Source organism: Muntiacus reevesi, chromosome 15 (assembly GCF_963930625.1).
Source record: "Muntiacus reevesi chromosome 15, mMunRee1.1, whole genome shotgun sequence".
In the NCBI taxonomy this organism is placed as follows: Eukaryota; Metazoa; Chordata; class Mammalia; order Artiodactyla; family Cervidae; genus Muntiacus; species Muntiacus reevesi.
Genome location: NC_089263.1, coordinates 20,200,666 through 20,216,983, shown reverse-complemented (window position 1 = coordinate 20,216,983; position 16,318 = coordinate 20,200,666).

The window sequence follows — 16,318 nt, the reverse complement described above, 5'->3', positions numbered from 1 at the left end:
AATATGCATTTTGAAAGTGCACATTATAATTGTGCCGCTCCATAAAATTTCACATAGTGAACCTGGCTTTGTACCCCGCACCCACGCCAAGAAATAAGATGCAGCCAGCAACTCAGAAAAAGCCTCCCTGTGCTTCTTGACAGGGAAGAACATCTTAGGTGCAAAAAAGCATCCATCAGCTGTGAAGGAAAATATAATGAGTCTGATGACATTAACATTCAAATCTTCAGTTCAACAAAAAATATCATAAACAAGATTAAAAGATATGCCACAATCTGGGAGGAGATATTTGCAACATACACGACCAGCAGATTTGTTTCCCGAATATATAAAGGACTTCTGCAAATCAAGAAGACAACCAACCCAACAGAAAATTCAGCAGAAGTTGTCAACAAATACCTCCTAGGAAAAGAAACTTGTATGGCCAATAAGTGTTAGTCATTCAGTTGTGTCTGACTCTTTGTGACCCCACAGACTATAGTCAGCCAGGCTCCTCCGTCCATGGAATTCTCCAGGCAAGAATACTGAAGTGGGTGCCATTCCCTCCTCCAGAGAATCTTCCTGACCCAGGGAGGGAATCCAGGTCAATCTGCACTGCAGGCAGATTATTTACCATCTGAGCAACCAGAGAAGCACAATAATCATATAAGAAAAGAGGTGCTACCTTGCCAGTATCAGAGAAATGTGGATTAAAACAACAATGAGATATTGCCTTCAAACTGGCAAAACTTAAAATAAAAAAAAAAGCTGGTGCTACCCAAAGCAGACCCCATGGCTGGTAGAAGAACAAATAAGGCCACTTGACACTTGCATGATGTGGCATCTCGCCAGATTGAGGGCAAGCATATCCATAACCTAGCCCTTCCTCCCCAGAGTACAGACTCTACAGTAAGCTCTCATCTGAGTGTCCCAGGAGGGAAACTGGGAACATCATCAAAGGAGGAGACAGTCATACAGTAGAAATGGCCCTGGGCAATAATTTTTTAAATAATTTTTATTTTTACTTTTATTTATTTATTAATTCATTTTGCCACACCATGCAGTTTGTGAAATCTTAGTTCCCGGACCAAAGACTGAAACCAGGTCCTCCATAGTGAGAGTGCAGAGTCCTAATTTCTGGATTAACAGGAATTCCCTGGCCTGGCAATTAAAATAAAAGAAGTAAAATAGAAGTGAATGATCAGTTAGACACAGCAAACAGGACGTGTGCAAGGTGAGACATCAGAAGTGGGACCAAAACCAAAGCCTTTGGGAGGAGAGATAGAGAGAGGCTACCTGAAGGAGGTGACCCTGAAGGAGAAGTGAGACACAGGCTGGGCCTCGCCCACTGGGGAGAATTTGCACACAAATTTGTCTCACTCATTCTACAAGGATGTGCATGCTAAGTCGCTTCAGTCATGTTCGACTCTATGTAACCCCGAGGACTGCAGCCCTCCAGGCTCCTCTGTCCATGGAATTCTCCAGGCAAGAATACTGGAGTGGGTTGCCATTTCCTCCTCCAGGGGATCTTCTTGACTCAGGGATTGAACCCTCATCTCCTGCATTGGCAGGCAGATTCTGCACCACTGAGCCACCAGAGTTCCTGTGCCATAACTAAAAAAGATCCTACATGCCACAATGAAGATCAAGGATCTTGAGTGCTGCCGCCAAGACCTGGCACAGCCAAACAAATGAATGAATAAACACTGAAATAAAAAGAGAGAGAGAGGCAGAAGATTTACCACTTTTTATGACCTCACCTTGGAGGCCACATCGCATTGCTTCTGCTGTTTTCTTCATCAAAGTATCTACAAAGGTCTGTAGCTCAAGGAGAGGAGAAATGGACTCCAACTCCTGGGAGGGAGCAGCAAGGTTTTAGAAGACCATGTGGGACCAGAAATATTTCCGTGGCCATTTTTGATAGTAGGTAGAGGAAATTATTAGCATTTAGAGCTCAGAGTCACAGCAGATCTTGAATGGGACCCCCTTAGGCCATGAGCAGAGTGGAGAACAAGAGGCAGGGAGGCCAACGTGGAGGCTACTGCACAGTCCTGGCCTCTGTGAGGCAGGCCATAAAGGTTGGGAGGAGGGTGGGGGGAGGGGCAACAGAAAAGGCACAGAATTGCAGGTAAAGCTGTCAGCTACAAGGCGGCACTTGCCTCGGGCACTTTCTACTTCTACAAGGATTAAACCACGTGCTGCTGCAGCTGCTGGCCTTCAACACCGCCTGAAAGGACTTCAGGATGGAGAGCAGAAACGAGGCACTCTGAGGTCAACAGGGGTGGGGGACTAGCCGAACAGGTCTTCAGATAGACATTTTCAGGAGTCAATTTTATGAGCCTAGTTCTTGTATCTGCTCATATCTAGAAGATCACTGAAATTCTTAATGGTGATGACTGTTCCTCGTGACTAGTGAAGGCTTCTCAAGACTAGCAGAAACCTAGTAGGAAAATATGTGCTTGATTGTATATGGTCTCCCTTCACCAAAATCACATCTGCACTGACCTTTCCCTCCTGCCTCTTCAGAGTAGTCTCTCAGAGCTCTCTGAGGTGGTAAATCCTGGGCTGCAGTCCTTATTTTGCCCCAAATAAAACTTAACTCACACCTCTCATGTTGTGCACTTTTTTTTATGTCATGAAACGCAGTTACCTTCTCAGATTGATTGCCAACATGGCAAGCCATTCCCCTTTATGGAGTTTACCTTTATAACCTGTAAAATAAGCAAACACAAGGAAGAGGTCTCTTATTCATATCATGGACCCTTTGAGAATCTGATGAATGGAATGGATTCTCTCCTCAGGGAAAGAAAAACACTCAGGCACCTGTCTGTGAAACTGAGCGGCATGTCTGCGGGGCTCAGAGTCAGCCAGCTCGGTGGATAAGGTGGGGCTGCTGGACCTAGAATGTGTGGATGTAAATCCTGCCTCCACTCCTCACCAGGGGAGAGAACCTGGGCGAGTGACCCGAACTCTGCCTCTGCTTCTCCGTCCGCAGCAGTTGGAAATGCGTTTGACAGTAAGTAACTGAGGACCCCAATGTTCAGTACTTTTGGCAAAATGGAGACTCCGTTTCTTTCATCTGGGAAAACCTGGATGTGTGGTGGTGGTTGTTGTTTGGGGAGCTCAGACAGAAGGTTTCTGTCCCTTAGAAAGTCTCAGGGGGGAGGAGGGATAAATTAGGACTATGGGATTACCAGATACACACCACAATATATAAAATAAATAAACAGCAAGGATGTACTGTATAGCATGGGGAACTATATTCACTATCTTGTAATAACCTACAATAGAAAAGACTTTGAGGGATTTCCTGGTGGTCTGGTGGTTAAGGGGCTTCCTGGGTGGCACAGTGGTAAAGAATCCGCCTGCCAAAACAGGAGACACTGGAGACTTGTGTTCGATCCCTGGGTCGGGAAGATCCCCTGGAAGACAACCCCCTCCAGTATTCTTGCCTGGAGAATCCCATGGAAAGAAGAGCCTGGTGGGCTACTGTCCATAGGGTCACCAAGAGCTGGATGCAACTGGGCATGCATGCACACTAGTGATTAAGACTCCACACTCCAATGCAGGGGGCACAGTCAAGGAACTAGTCAAGGAACTAGTCAAGGAACTAAGTCCCTAGTCAAGGAGCTAAGATCCCATACGTAGCACAGCATGGCCAAAAAGAAAGAATCTGAAAAAAATATGTATGTATAATTGAATCACTTTGCATACACCTGAAACTAACACAATATTGTAAATCAACTCTGTGGAATGTGGGGTGTGCTCAGTCGTGTCCAACTCTTTTTAACCCCATAGACTGTAGCCTACCGGGCTCCTCTCCCCATGGAATTCTCCAGGCAAGAATACTGGAGAGGGTTGCCATTTCCTCCTCCAGGGGATCTTCCTGACCCAGGGATCAAACCTGAGAGTCTTGCATCTCATGCACTGGCAGGCAGATTCTTTATCACTAGCATCACATGAAGAGCCCTGTAAATCAACTATACCTCAATTTTTTAAAAATCCCTTTGCCCTGAAGACCTGCCCTTGATCTCGTTGTCCAAAATGGAGCCACATGAGCCCCTCCTTACCTGAGTGAGGGTGATGGATGGAGCATCAACTCAGAGGTTTTCAGCCTGAAGGGACGTTTGGAGACATGGGGGGACATTTTGGGTGCCCTCCGTGATTGCACATCTGCATTGCATGGAGCATTTTCATGAAGAATTGTTCCCCATCCTGTGCCAAAAACATTCCCCTTTGAAAAACTCAGAAGCTCCTCTGGTCTCTATTGCAAAGGCAAGGAAGAAGGGCAGCTGGGGAATGCAGGCAGGTCACCCAGCACAGGGCACTGGCCACCACTCACTTCTACCTTGTAGGCTGCCATGAGGCACATAGGTAAGTGCTCAGGTCAAGGCACAAATGTTGGGGTCCCCTGAGGGCTGAGAGACTGCAGATAAAGCCCTGTGAGACCAGAGCGGCAGGGGCCAAGAGACTGCAGAGAACCCACCAGAGGACCAGGAGGCGCACACATGTGGGGACACAGAGCTGCTTGGCTCAAGCTCTCTGATTTCCTTTGGAGCTCCTGGCTTTTCTCTGAAGCCCGCCTGGCCCTCGGAGGCCCACCTAGAGCCTCCCACCACATCCTACAGTGTCACGCCACATCCCACCATCGGTCCCCAAAGGGACCCTGACTCAGCAGCAGACGCAGCAGGGCAGGTAAAAGGAAGTGGGGGGAAACGTCACTGCTGCCTGTCACCACGTCCGTCCGCTGGCCTAGTTCCCGGCAGGCAGGGAGTCAGCAGGCCCCTGGTGGGTGTGTGCCAAAGCCACAGCCCTGCTGCCAGTGGGCCAGGATTGGCAGGACACACGCTGCCTTCAGGATGGGATGGGGGTGGGGGGGTGGGGGGATGGAGAGGTCTGGGGAGGAGGCTGTGTCCCCTCCGGCCTCCCCCGACTCCACACCCGCCCCCGCACCCCGAGGGCCAGATCTTACCATTCCTGGGGACTGGACCTGGCCCCACCCCAGCCTTGGGGGTCACCACCCTGGGGCGCAGGTCAGGAAGTCGGCCCAATGTGCACAGCTGGAGCCCAAACCCTTAGGCTTTGTGTACCTTTGTTTAAAGATAGTAGACTTTGTTGTCGCTATTCTGATGATGATAAAAGCATGTCCAAATCTTGCTGCTGTGGAAAAGTTTGAAAGGCACTGAGAAGAAAGTAAAAAATCCAGCCTCCAGTCCATTGGTTACCTAAGACAACAATTCTCAGCCTGGTGGTATATTTCCTTCCAGTTTTTTCTGTGTGAGTGTTAGCTTCATTTCACATACTATTTTATAATTAGCTCCTTTTTAAAATTTAAAACTACACTATTTTTATTTTAAAACACTAGATTAGTGACTTCCCTAGCAGTCCAGTAGGTAAGGCTTTCTGGTCCAAATGCAGGGGCCATGGGTTCCATCTCTGGTTGGGGAACTAAGATCTGGCATGCTACACAGCATGGCCAAAAAAAATACAAAGCCACTATAGATCAGTCAATGCCAGCTCTTTCTCCTCCCACCTAGTGCAACCAGTGTCCCCTTCTCTGGCATCAACCCATGTGACGTGGGTGGGCATAGAGAGCGGTGGTTCCCAGAAATGTCCCCGAGGAAGTCAGAGGTGGGCACTTCTTGCCAGAACCTATTTCTAAGCAGGAGACTTGCTGATTGAAAGCCCCCAGCCACACAGGGAATTCCCTCCACTAGGAGGGGTCTCTGTCCGTAGCTCCCCCACCTAACACACAAAAGAGGCCACAGGACATGGCCCACCGGGACTGCTGTTTGGGAACTTCTGGGCTGTTCTTCATCCCTCTGGCCCTTTCCCCAGCTGAGGAGAAATAAATTTTCTCACCCTCCCAGGTTGGCCAAGGCATTTGAGTTCTGGTGACTACAGAGCCAGCAGAAGACTGAACAGCCAGATTTCTGCAGGAAGGTGTGGTTGGGTCATGGGCTTGGCTCTTAGAGCTGGAGAAGTCTTCGGGTGATTCCAGCTGCCCTCCCTGAGTTGCTGTGTGTGTGTGTGCAGGTCCTCATGCTGAGCATTTTACAGAATTAGTTCATCCCATTCTTGAGACATTTCAGCAGGGGAGGTATCATTATCCCCATTTAATGGATGAAGAAACTTAGGCTCAGCCAGATTAAGCCACAGGTCAGCTTCCTAATGGATGCATCAGGCCTCAGCGGCCGAGAGGGCAGAGGTAACCTGCCCAGAGTGGGAACTGGCCTAAAGCAAGTCTTGTGGACACTTGTGTCGGAGAGTCCTGCCGAGATTGCCTTGGACACTGGCCACAGACTAATGCTTAAATGAATGTGTCTGGTCCGCAGCTGTGTTCTAGGCACTGAGCCTCCCAGCCATCTGCGCACTGCTGCACCGCTGACCCATAGAGCCCAGAATGTTCAAAGTTCATCAGATCAACCCAACCACCCTGGGATTTCACCCCCTGCACTTATCGGCATGAGGGGTTATTAATATAATGGTCTGCCTCTGATGGACATGTGGGCACAGGGACACACATATGTGCCCTGATTCCCAGACCAACTGTCCAGTTACAGACCAAGGCTTCTTGGCCAGGAATGGGAAGACCAGAGATCCAGACCTTTCTGCCATGAGTGACCCATGTGACCTCAGCAAGGTCTCATTCCTTCAGAGTCTTGATCTCCTTATCTGAGGAATCCTAACCCTGTGATGTTTGTAGACACATGTCTTTTGCCCCACACTCAGGAATGGCTCCTCTACCAGCAACAGATATTATCTCTCACCTCCTGGGTGAATTCTGATAGATTAACAGTGACTGCCTGGAGCACTGTGGAAACAAGGAGTCCACAGCTGTGTGGGGATGAATTAGCAACGTCTGCTATGGGCTAAGACAAAGAAGTGATGGGTGTTTGCCATAACGTGATCCTGCAAGGTCTGTCCCAAGTGAACCCACAAGGAGTTCCCCAAACGTTCCCCACAGGTGAGGTGCCCCAATAACCTAATTTCTGTGAAGACTGAGCCCTTGGAGAAATTATGCAGCCGTTGCAAGGGGATTTTGAGTTGGTTCAGCACTTCCATAGCCACTTCCTGTCCCAGATAACCAGCTCCAATGCCTGCGCTGGGGTTTATCTGTGAGGTCACTGCTGTCTTGAGCTCTCCGATTCTGAGGACTCCTGTCACGGAGAACAGCGTTTGTAGGCTTCCTACTTTCCTGGCAGCGCCCCTGTTTCTAAATGCCCCCATTACCAAAACTTACACCCCCTGGTGACCCATGCTCGGCTGCCAGGCAAATTCAGACCTAGTTTATGTGGCTGAGATGGCAAGAAAGTGAAAAAGTGAGTGAAAGTGTTAGTCACTTCAGTCATGTCTGACTCTTTGCAACTCTGTGGGCTGTAGCCCACCAGCCTCCTCTGTCTATGGGCTTCTGAAGTAGTGCTAGTGGTAAAGAACCCACCTCCCAGTGCCACAGACCTAAGAGATGCGTATTCCCTGGGTCGGGAAGATCCCCTGGAGGAGGAAATGGCAAGCGGCTCCAGTATTCTTGCCTGAGAACACCCATAAACAGAAGAGACACAGCAGGGAGGCCCTATGCTAGAGCTGAGTGAGCCAGGAGAGGACTGGAGTAGATGAGATGAGGTCGGAATGGACGAGATGGATGGTTCTTAAGTATGCACTGTTTTTGTAGTGCAAGAAACCAAAATTTTTAAACAGGAAAGGGTTAGATTCTAGCAGAAGTACAGGGGAATTCCTCGGTGGTCCAGTGGTTAAGTCTCAGGGCTTCCACGGCAGGGCACATGGGTTTGATCCCCAGTCAGGGAACTAAGATCCCACATTCCACGCAACCAAAAAGAAAAACAAAAAACAAAAAACTCTCTGGTACAAGCACAAACCCAGATGAAAAGAGGACTACTGATACCCAATCATGGTGAGCCCATCAAAGACCACACTGGGAACTATGTAAGGGGACCAGCATTTCAGGAGCTCTCACAATGCCTGTCACCTGGAGCCATAGGGGCAGGTTTAGTTTCTACAGTCATTGTGATCTTGGAAAATAGAAACCAAATTACCAGGCAGGGTGAGAAGCAGATCAGAGAGGGCTGGGCTTCCTGGGGCCTAATACAGGGTGCAGGGTAGGGTGTTTGGGGTCTCAGGCCTGGATACAAGGTGGGCGTGGAATGGTGCCCTCCCCTGCACCCTTGGTCCTGTATATGCCTCCCAGGACCTTCACCAGGAGAGGGTCTCGGGCAGGCAGTGGGAGTATCCAGGTTTTCAGGGCTCAGGCGTTTGTTATGTAAGCCTTGGGGTGAGTCAGCCCCAGCAGCCTGGTATGTCCAGAGGGGATGTCCTGATTCTTGAGGGCCAAACCCCTTCCCTGGGCTGCCATTCAAAAGGGTGACATCCAGCCACCAATAGGACTCCACTGGGTCATCATCTTCGTCATTGAACTAGTATACCACTTCCATTGCCCAGGAAGCCAGTAAAGTTCAGACACGCTCTGTCACCTGCGGACTAAGGTTGAGCTGAGGTCTCCGCTCCAGGCCTACCTGACCGGCCCTGTTTCTCCCAGACTTGGGGCTACAGGCTGAGGCTGCAACAGGGAACAAGGACAGGCCCAGGGCAGGAAATGAGCATGGATAGAAGAGGGGGAATGGGTGGGACAGGGACTGGGAGAGAAAGTAAGACGGGGCAGCAGTGATGACTACAGAGTCCACTCTTTCACCCTCAGCCTGGCCCAACCCCAGGCCAGCACAGCCAGCCAAGGACTGTAGAAGAACATTTGGAACTCTCAGTCCTTTGCCAGAACCTGACAAAGTGTCACTGTCACAGTCACCGGTCATGGACATACAGCATTATCTTCTAAATGGTGTTTTTGGCATGTGTGTGTGTTTATTCACTTTGATACTGAGAGGGAAGTAACAGGCTCAGAACACTCTCACCCAGGACTCAGGGAGAGGGTCCTAGAGAGTCTAGGCCCCACAGGGACTGCCACCCACACCCTCCCCTTCCACCTTCTGCCCCAGACCCTACATGTCCTACCTGGCCCGGCCCAGGAGCACCTAGCCAGGTGAGCAGTTATGGCCAGCATCTGATGGCAAAGAGGTTAGTGAGGTCCTTGCCCCAGCTTCTAGCCCTTGCGGTGATTACTGGGGCTAGCCTGACACAGGTTCAAATTCTGTCTGTCCGATTTCCTGTACACGTGACCTTGAGCAAATTATTTAATCTCTCTTAGACTAAATGGTCTCATCTGTAAAATGGGTAGTCCTTACTTTATAGGGTTGTTTGGAAGATTACATAAGACCCAGCATGTAAAGCATTTAGCAGGGTGCCAGCTCAGAGCAAGTACTCAGTAAATGTTAATCATTATGATTATTTTCATCATCATTACTGCCGGCATGACCACCTTACAATCTACTGTTGACACAGGATTTCACTGCCCGAGTTTGCATTTGTGTTTATGATGGCATTGGCATCAAGCAGTCGTTTTGGATTGCTGCTGGCTAACAAGAACAGAACAGAGGCGGATTTAATGCGTAAATGATGCATTGAAGCCAAGTGTAGGCCAAATGATGTAACAGCCCACTATGCAAACAGAGGTATTGCAGTAATTCAAATAGAGAAAAGTACTGGGAGAACTGAGTCATCCCCAGCACATGGAGCATCCATAGGCATGACAAACTCGAAAGGAGATCCACTCTTATTGGTCAGTCCCAAATCACTGCAAGTGGCAATTTGATTTCAGCCAAGCAGCATCAGCCTTCCCATTAAGCTAATGTTGTCACTTTGAATTGGATTAAGTTTGTAGTTTGGTTTATTTACTTTTGCATTCTTTGTCCTTTAAAAAACTTTTTTATTGAAATATAGTTAGTTTACAATGTTGTATTAGTTTCAGGTATATAGCAAAGTGATTCAGTTATATATATATATATATATATTCTTTTTAAAATTCTTTTCCATTATAGGTTATTTAAAGATTGTAAGTATATTTCCCTGTGCTATTCATTAGGTCCTTGTTGGTTATCTAGTTTATATATGTGTGTGTTCATGCTCAGTCACTCAATCTTGTCCAACTCTTTGTGACCCCATGGACTATAGCCTGCCTGGCTCCTCAGTCCATGGAATTTTCCAGGCAAGAATACTGGAGTGGGTTGCCATTTCCTCCTCCAGGGGATCTTTCCGACCCAGGGATTTTATATATAGTAGTGTGTATATTTTAATCCTTTGCTTATTTTTATTATGTAAACTTCTCCAGAATGTACTGCTAAGAAAAAAAAATTGTAACATGCTCCCTTTTGATTAAGGAAAAAGGAAAGAACAAGAATAGAGGGGAGACTTCTCTGGGGTCCAGTGGTTAAGACTTCACTTTCCTGGGACTTCTCTGGTGGTCCAGTGTTTTAGAATCTGTCTTTCAAATGCAGGGGAAGCGATTCCATCCCTGGTTGGGGAACTAAGAGCCCACGTGCTTTGGAGCAACTAAACCAGTGTGCTACAATTGCTAAGCTCGTGTGCCACAACTAGAGAAGCTCACATGCCACAACTGAGGACCCCATGCAGCCAAATAAATAAATTAGTTAATTAAAAAAAAAAAAAGACTTCACCTTCCAACACATGGGATGTGGGTCCAATCCCCGGTCCGGGAGCTAAGATCCCACATGCCTCTTGGCCAAAAAACCAAACAATAAAACAAGCAATACTGTAACAAATTCAATAAAGACTTTAAAAATGGTCCACATCAAAAAAAAAAAAAAAAAAAACTTAAAAGATAAGAATAGAGAGAGAAATAAATGTGTATGTACTTATAATTTATGTGGGTTTTTTTTTTTTTTTGGCAGAAAGAAATATTGGGGGAATAAATCAGATCTAATAAAAATTGGCACCCAAGTGGGGAAGGGGGCTGAACAGAAGGGGCAGAGGTAGAAGCAAGATTGCTTTATGTGTAGTTTTCCACATAGTTTTCACTTTGAATGGTTTGGCCTGATGGTTACATGAGAACTATAAGAAGGAGATATCTAATAAAACAAAAATAATTTACCTTCCATGACCCTTGGGGAGGTTGCTCAGGTGTCTTTCCCATAAAGGGAATGTATAAGACTCAGATTAGAGACCCATGTCTGTGATAAAGAGCCTTATTGCTTCCAGGGTAACGACCTTCTAAGAATGCTCTCTGGAAAACATTTCTTCTCTCTAAAAACAAGAAGGTCAGGAAGACCAGCCCTGCCCAGGACTCTATGAGGAGAGAACTTAGCAACACAGTGATGTGGCCGGTGGTGGGACCGTCTAGCCACTTGTCCCTGATGTGGCCAGACCGCCAGCCTCCCGTTAGCGAGCACTGCCGACTCATGTGCTTGAAATGGGTTCTACAGCCTCCAGCCCCCAAGTGGGCATCGGGGTGTGGGGTGGCAGCTACCAGAAGGACCCCATCAACCTCAAGCAACCTGGTCCCTTGGCCCCAGCGACTACTCATATTCTCTGCATGTAACCATGTTGGGAAGCACTGCCTCGGAGGACCGTCTGCTGACCTTTGACATCAAAGGCAAAAGGTCAAAGGAGCCATCAGTTTGCAGAACGGTTATAAGGCATCTCATGGGCCACCCAGGGACCAGGCCACACCAAAGGCTGCTTTGCACACCGCAGCAAGGCAAAGAGGCCCGCCGCTCTCCTCCAAGGAAAAAAATAAGCTAACGGCACCAGAGAAGGACCACAGGGAGGGCAGAGATTTCACCCACAAATGCCTGGGTTTGGGCCATTGCGGAAGAGTTAGAGGCCTCCAGGGCCAGCCCACTGGAAGAGCATGCCTGCCTCAGAGAGGAGGATGGAATTTACTAACAGCAGACACTGCTTCAGATCAAATGCTGCGCTGAGTGAGGACTTTATACTTGTCACCTGATGGGCTGGGCAGTTTTTACCCCAGTTTACAAATGAGGGAATGGAGTCCCTGAGAGGTTAAGGAATTTGCCCAGGGACTGGGGGTGGCATTCAAGCCAGTGTCAGGGCTGCATTTGAGCCCACGGCTGGGCTGGTAATAACAGCTCTGGTTCTGCAGCGCACATGTTATAGAAACATCATTATCACAGAGGGTAGGAGGGTGTGGACAAGACAAGAAGGGGTGGGGGAGGAATTCTCTCATGATACAGTGTATAGGAGTCCACCTATCAATGCAGGGGACATGGGTTTGACTCCAGTCCGGGAAAGCCTCACAAGCCACGGGCAACTAAAGCCTGTGTTCCACAACTACTAGTCTGAGAACCTAGAGTCTGTGTTCCACAGTTAAGAGAAGCTACCACAAGGAGAAGCCCGAGTACCGCAACTAGAGAGTAGCCCCTGCTCACCTTAACTAGAGAGAGCCTGCCAGTAGCAATGAAGACCCAGCCCCCAATTTTAAAAAAAAAAATTGAGAATGGATTAATGTAAAACAAATTAATTTAAAAACTCACAGCTGGGAGAGTGCAGGTACACAAGCCTCCTCCAAGAAAAAGTCAAAGGTGAACCACAGCTGAGCCACCACATGACGGTGTCTGGGGAATCAGTGTCTGATTCAACCCCAGTTCTCCCTCTTCTAGAAGCAGAAAGCTGAGAGGCTGAAGTGTGTGTGTTCCCCAGGTTCAAATCCTGGATCCTCTTCTTCCTAACTGTGACTCCACGCAGGCTCTCTGGGCCTCAGGTTCCTCATCTGTAAAATGGGAGTAACAGGACTTCCCTGGTGGTCCAGTGGTTGGGAGTCCACTTGTCTGTGCAGGGGACATGGGTTCAATCCCTGGTCATGGAAGAGTCCACGTGCCATGGGGCAACGAAGCCTGTGTGCCACAACGACTGAGCCCAGACTCTACAGCCCGTGGTCTGCAACAAGAAAAGCCACTGCAATGAGAAACCCAAGCACCGCAACTAGAAAGTAGCCCCCACTCGCTGCAACTAGAGAAAGCCTCTGCACAGCAACAAAGACCCAGTGCAGCCAAAAATAAATGAATAAATAAGATGATACGGCTTAAAGATAGGCCATTTCAATTAAAAAATAAATAAATAAATAAAAAATAAAAAAAATAAATAAATAAAATGGGACTAACACTGGTGCCTGGGCCAGGGTGGCCATGACAAATACAGGAGGCAGTGAGAGGGTGGCAGGGTGCCTGCCAGGGAGTGAGCGGTGGGCGCCCTGAGAGTCCCAGCTGGGAACTCGGGCATCCCCTGTTGCCAAGGCTGCAGCTAAAGATGCTGACAGGGATGTGATTCAGGGAGAAGCACCTGACCACCAAAGGGGTTGGCAGTGGGGTTCCAGGCCTGGCCGCCCGGGGCCAGCTCTTGGCCTGAGGAGGCTCCCCCTTCCCAGGACAGATACGTGTTATGGCTCCTGTCCATCCTTCCAATACCTGCTGCTGGCTCAAGAGCCCACAAGCCAGATTACTGGGTTATGAGAGTCTCCTGACACCCTAGACCCCTCACGTACCTATAACGTGGGAGGGTCACAAATGGTGCCTCCTGCACGGGACTGTCATGGGGATCCCACTCTTTGTATATATATTTATTTATTTGGCAGCACCCCGGGTCTTAGTTTCAGCACTTGGTATCTTTGATCTTCATTTCAGCATGCAGGATCTTTAGTTGCGGCAAGTGGGATCTAGCTCCTTGACCAGGGATCGAACCTGGGTCCCCTGCATTGGCAGCACAGTCTTAGCCCCTGGACCACCAGGGAAGTCCCTGGGCTCCCATTCTTACCCACCTGCCCTGATGTGTCTTCTCTCCTACAGCAGTCAGAGGGTCTTTGAAAAAGGCAAATTAGTAAAATTTCCCTCAGACTGCCCGCTGTTCAGTTCAGTGTCCCATCCAGCCTGCTATACACAGCGTGGTCTAGCCTTGCTGACCACTCTCATCCCATCTCTTCATTCTGTCACTCTCTCCCCCAGTGCTCCGGAGAAGTGTCTGCTCTCCAAGTGCACAAGCTTACTCACCAGGCCCGTGCACTGTTTTCCTCTGCTCACTGCCTGGGACGCCCTGTTGCCAGATCGTCACACCTTTATCTCTTGTTTGAGCTTTTGCTCAAATATCACCTTCTCAGAGAAGCCTTCCCTCAGAGAAGACTGCCCCAGGGATAGTACCTTCTGGTCCTCCAGGTACTACTACACCACCCTCTGTTATTTTATTTCAGAGTACTTACCATGATCTGAACTTCTTATTTATTTACTGAGCTGCGCTGGGTCTTAGTCGTGGCATGCTGGATCTGCAATCTTCAGTTGCAGCATGTGAGATCTAGTTCCCTGACCAGGGATCGAACCCTGGGCCCACTGCATTGGGAGTTTGGAGTCTTAGCCACTGGGCCACCAGGGAAGTCTCTCAAGTGCATTTTAGGTGATGGAGACCTCCACTGAAGTTCTCAGAAGCCTAGAGTGAGGAGGGGGAGCAAGGACAGACCTTTGCGACGGGGATGTTATGTGTGACCATAAAAACCTCCGTTTGTGGAGGGTGATTGTGCTCTGGGCATTTCATTCCTTCCTTCCTCGGACATTGATTGAGCACCTGCTGGGTGCAGGATCCCCTCCAGTGTTCCAGTTGTGAGGGCAGCAGACAGCAGGCTAACTAAACCAATTTATAAGAGAAGCTCAGGACTTCCCTGGTGGTCCAGTGGCTAAAACTCCATGCTCCCAGTGCAAGGGGCTCATGGTTCAATCCTTGGTCAGGGAACTAGATCCCACATGCTTCAACTAAAAAGACTCCCCATGCTGCAAGGAAGACCGAAGATCTCCCATGCCACAACTAAGACCCAATGCAGCCAAGTAAATAAATACATTTTGGTTTTTAAAAAAGGAAAGGCACTTGAACTGTTGCCGAGATGCCCCTCACTGTTGGCCATCCCCAGCTCTTCCTTCTGGGCACCTTGGCACCCCTCCCTGCCGAGGACACTCCCTGAGCACAGTGGCTGCTGGCACCTTCCCCATGCAGCCAGCTCCTGTAAGGCTTTCTGCTCCCCAGCTGCGGCAGCCCCACTGAGGGATAACACCCGCCCTCCTCCAGGTATTAACTGGCTTTTCCCCCAGCAATGTTTGTTTTAGGGATTAAAGGCAGTGGAGGAGCCTGTAATTTCCAGATTCATCTGTTCCTTTCCTGGCAGCCAGCACTAGAGTTGTTATTTCTTTTCCCCAAGCCCCTGATAATACCGTTCCAGACACGTTGGTCTGATAGCATCATCCAACGGAAAAACTCTCCAGTGTTTCCTCTAAACCAGCGGACAGGCTCTCGCTGGCTTCATGTAAAGACGCTGGAGCTGAATGTTCTTGCCATCATTTTTCCCTCCTTCCTTAGATGTGCCTGCAGGTCCATGATCATTTTCTCCTTGTTTTCTGTCTCCTCTTTAAGGACTACAGTGACTGTTCCACCCCACCATTCATCTGGCACAGTCAAGATATGGCTACTTCATGATAGTACATTTCCAAAATAATGCTTTTCAAGCACTAAAATGTTAAACAATGAAGTACTTTTTTTTTTTTATTGGGTATTCGTTGCTGTGCATGGACTTTTCTCTCGTGGCGAGCAGGGGCTACTCTCTAGTCGCAGTGCTCAGGCTTCTCACTGCCGTGGCTTCTCTTGTTGCGGAGTGGGCTCTAGAGTGCGTGGGCTTCAGTAGTTGCAGCACGTGGGCTCACTGGTTGTGCTGCAACCTGGCTTAGCAGCTCTGAGGCAAGCCGAATTTTCCCAGACCAGGAATTGAACTCATGTCCCCTGGATTGGCAGGTGGATTCTTATCCACTGAGCCACCGGGGAAGTCCTGAAATACATTTTTAAAACTTTATTGACATATAATTGACACATGATAAACTGCATATATTTAAGACATGTGACTTGATCCATTTTTGTTTGTTATTTTTGTTTTTCTTTTTTAATTCTGATGACTTGATCCACTTTGACATTTGGGAATACCCTGGAATCATCACCACAACCCGGGTAATGAACAGATCTGTCACTCCCCCAAGTCTCCTCCGCCCCACCCCTCTTCCCTAAGCCACCACTTTTGTCTGCTTTCCAAATACATATTTAATGTAGAGCTGTCTCACCCGCTTCCCCACCTCAGTAAACAGAGTGTGATGGTTCCTCTCCTCAATTCAGCATTATCATTAACGTTCTTGAGAGCCGTGTCCTCAGATGTCGGGGAGATACAGAAGATTGTTTGCCCTGCACCCTAAATGGCCCCATTGTTGCCCTGCCCGGCCAGGTGGTTTGGGGTTTGGGAGTTTTCTCTCTTGCTGCCAGCTGTCTCGTTGCAGTTCCCGGCACACGGCCCCTGCTGCCCGCAACCCTGGCACACCGACCCTCTCCCAAGTCACTCCCACTTTTCACTCTGAACCAGTGGTTCTCAGCCGGGAGCAGT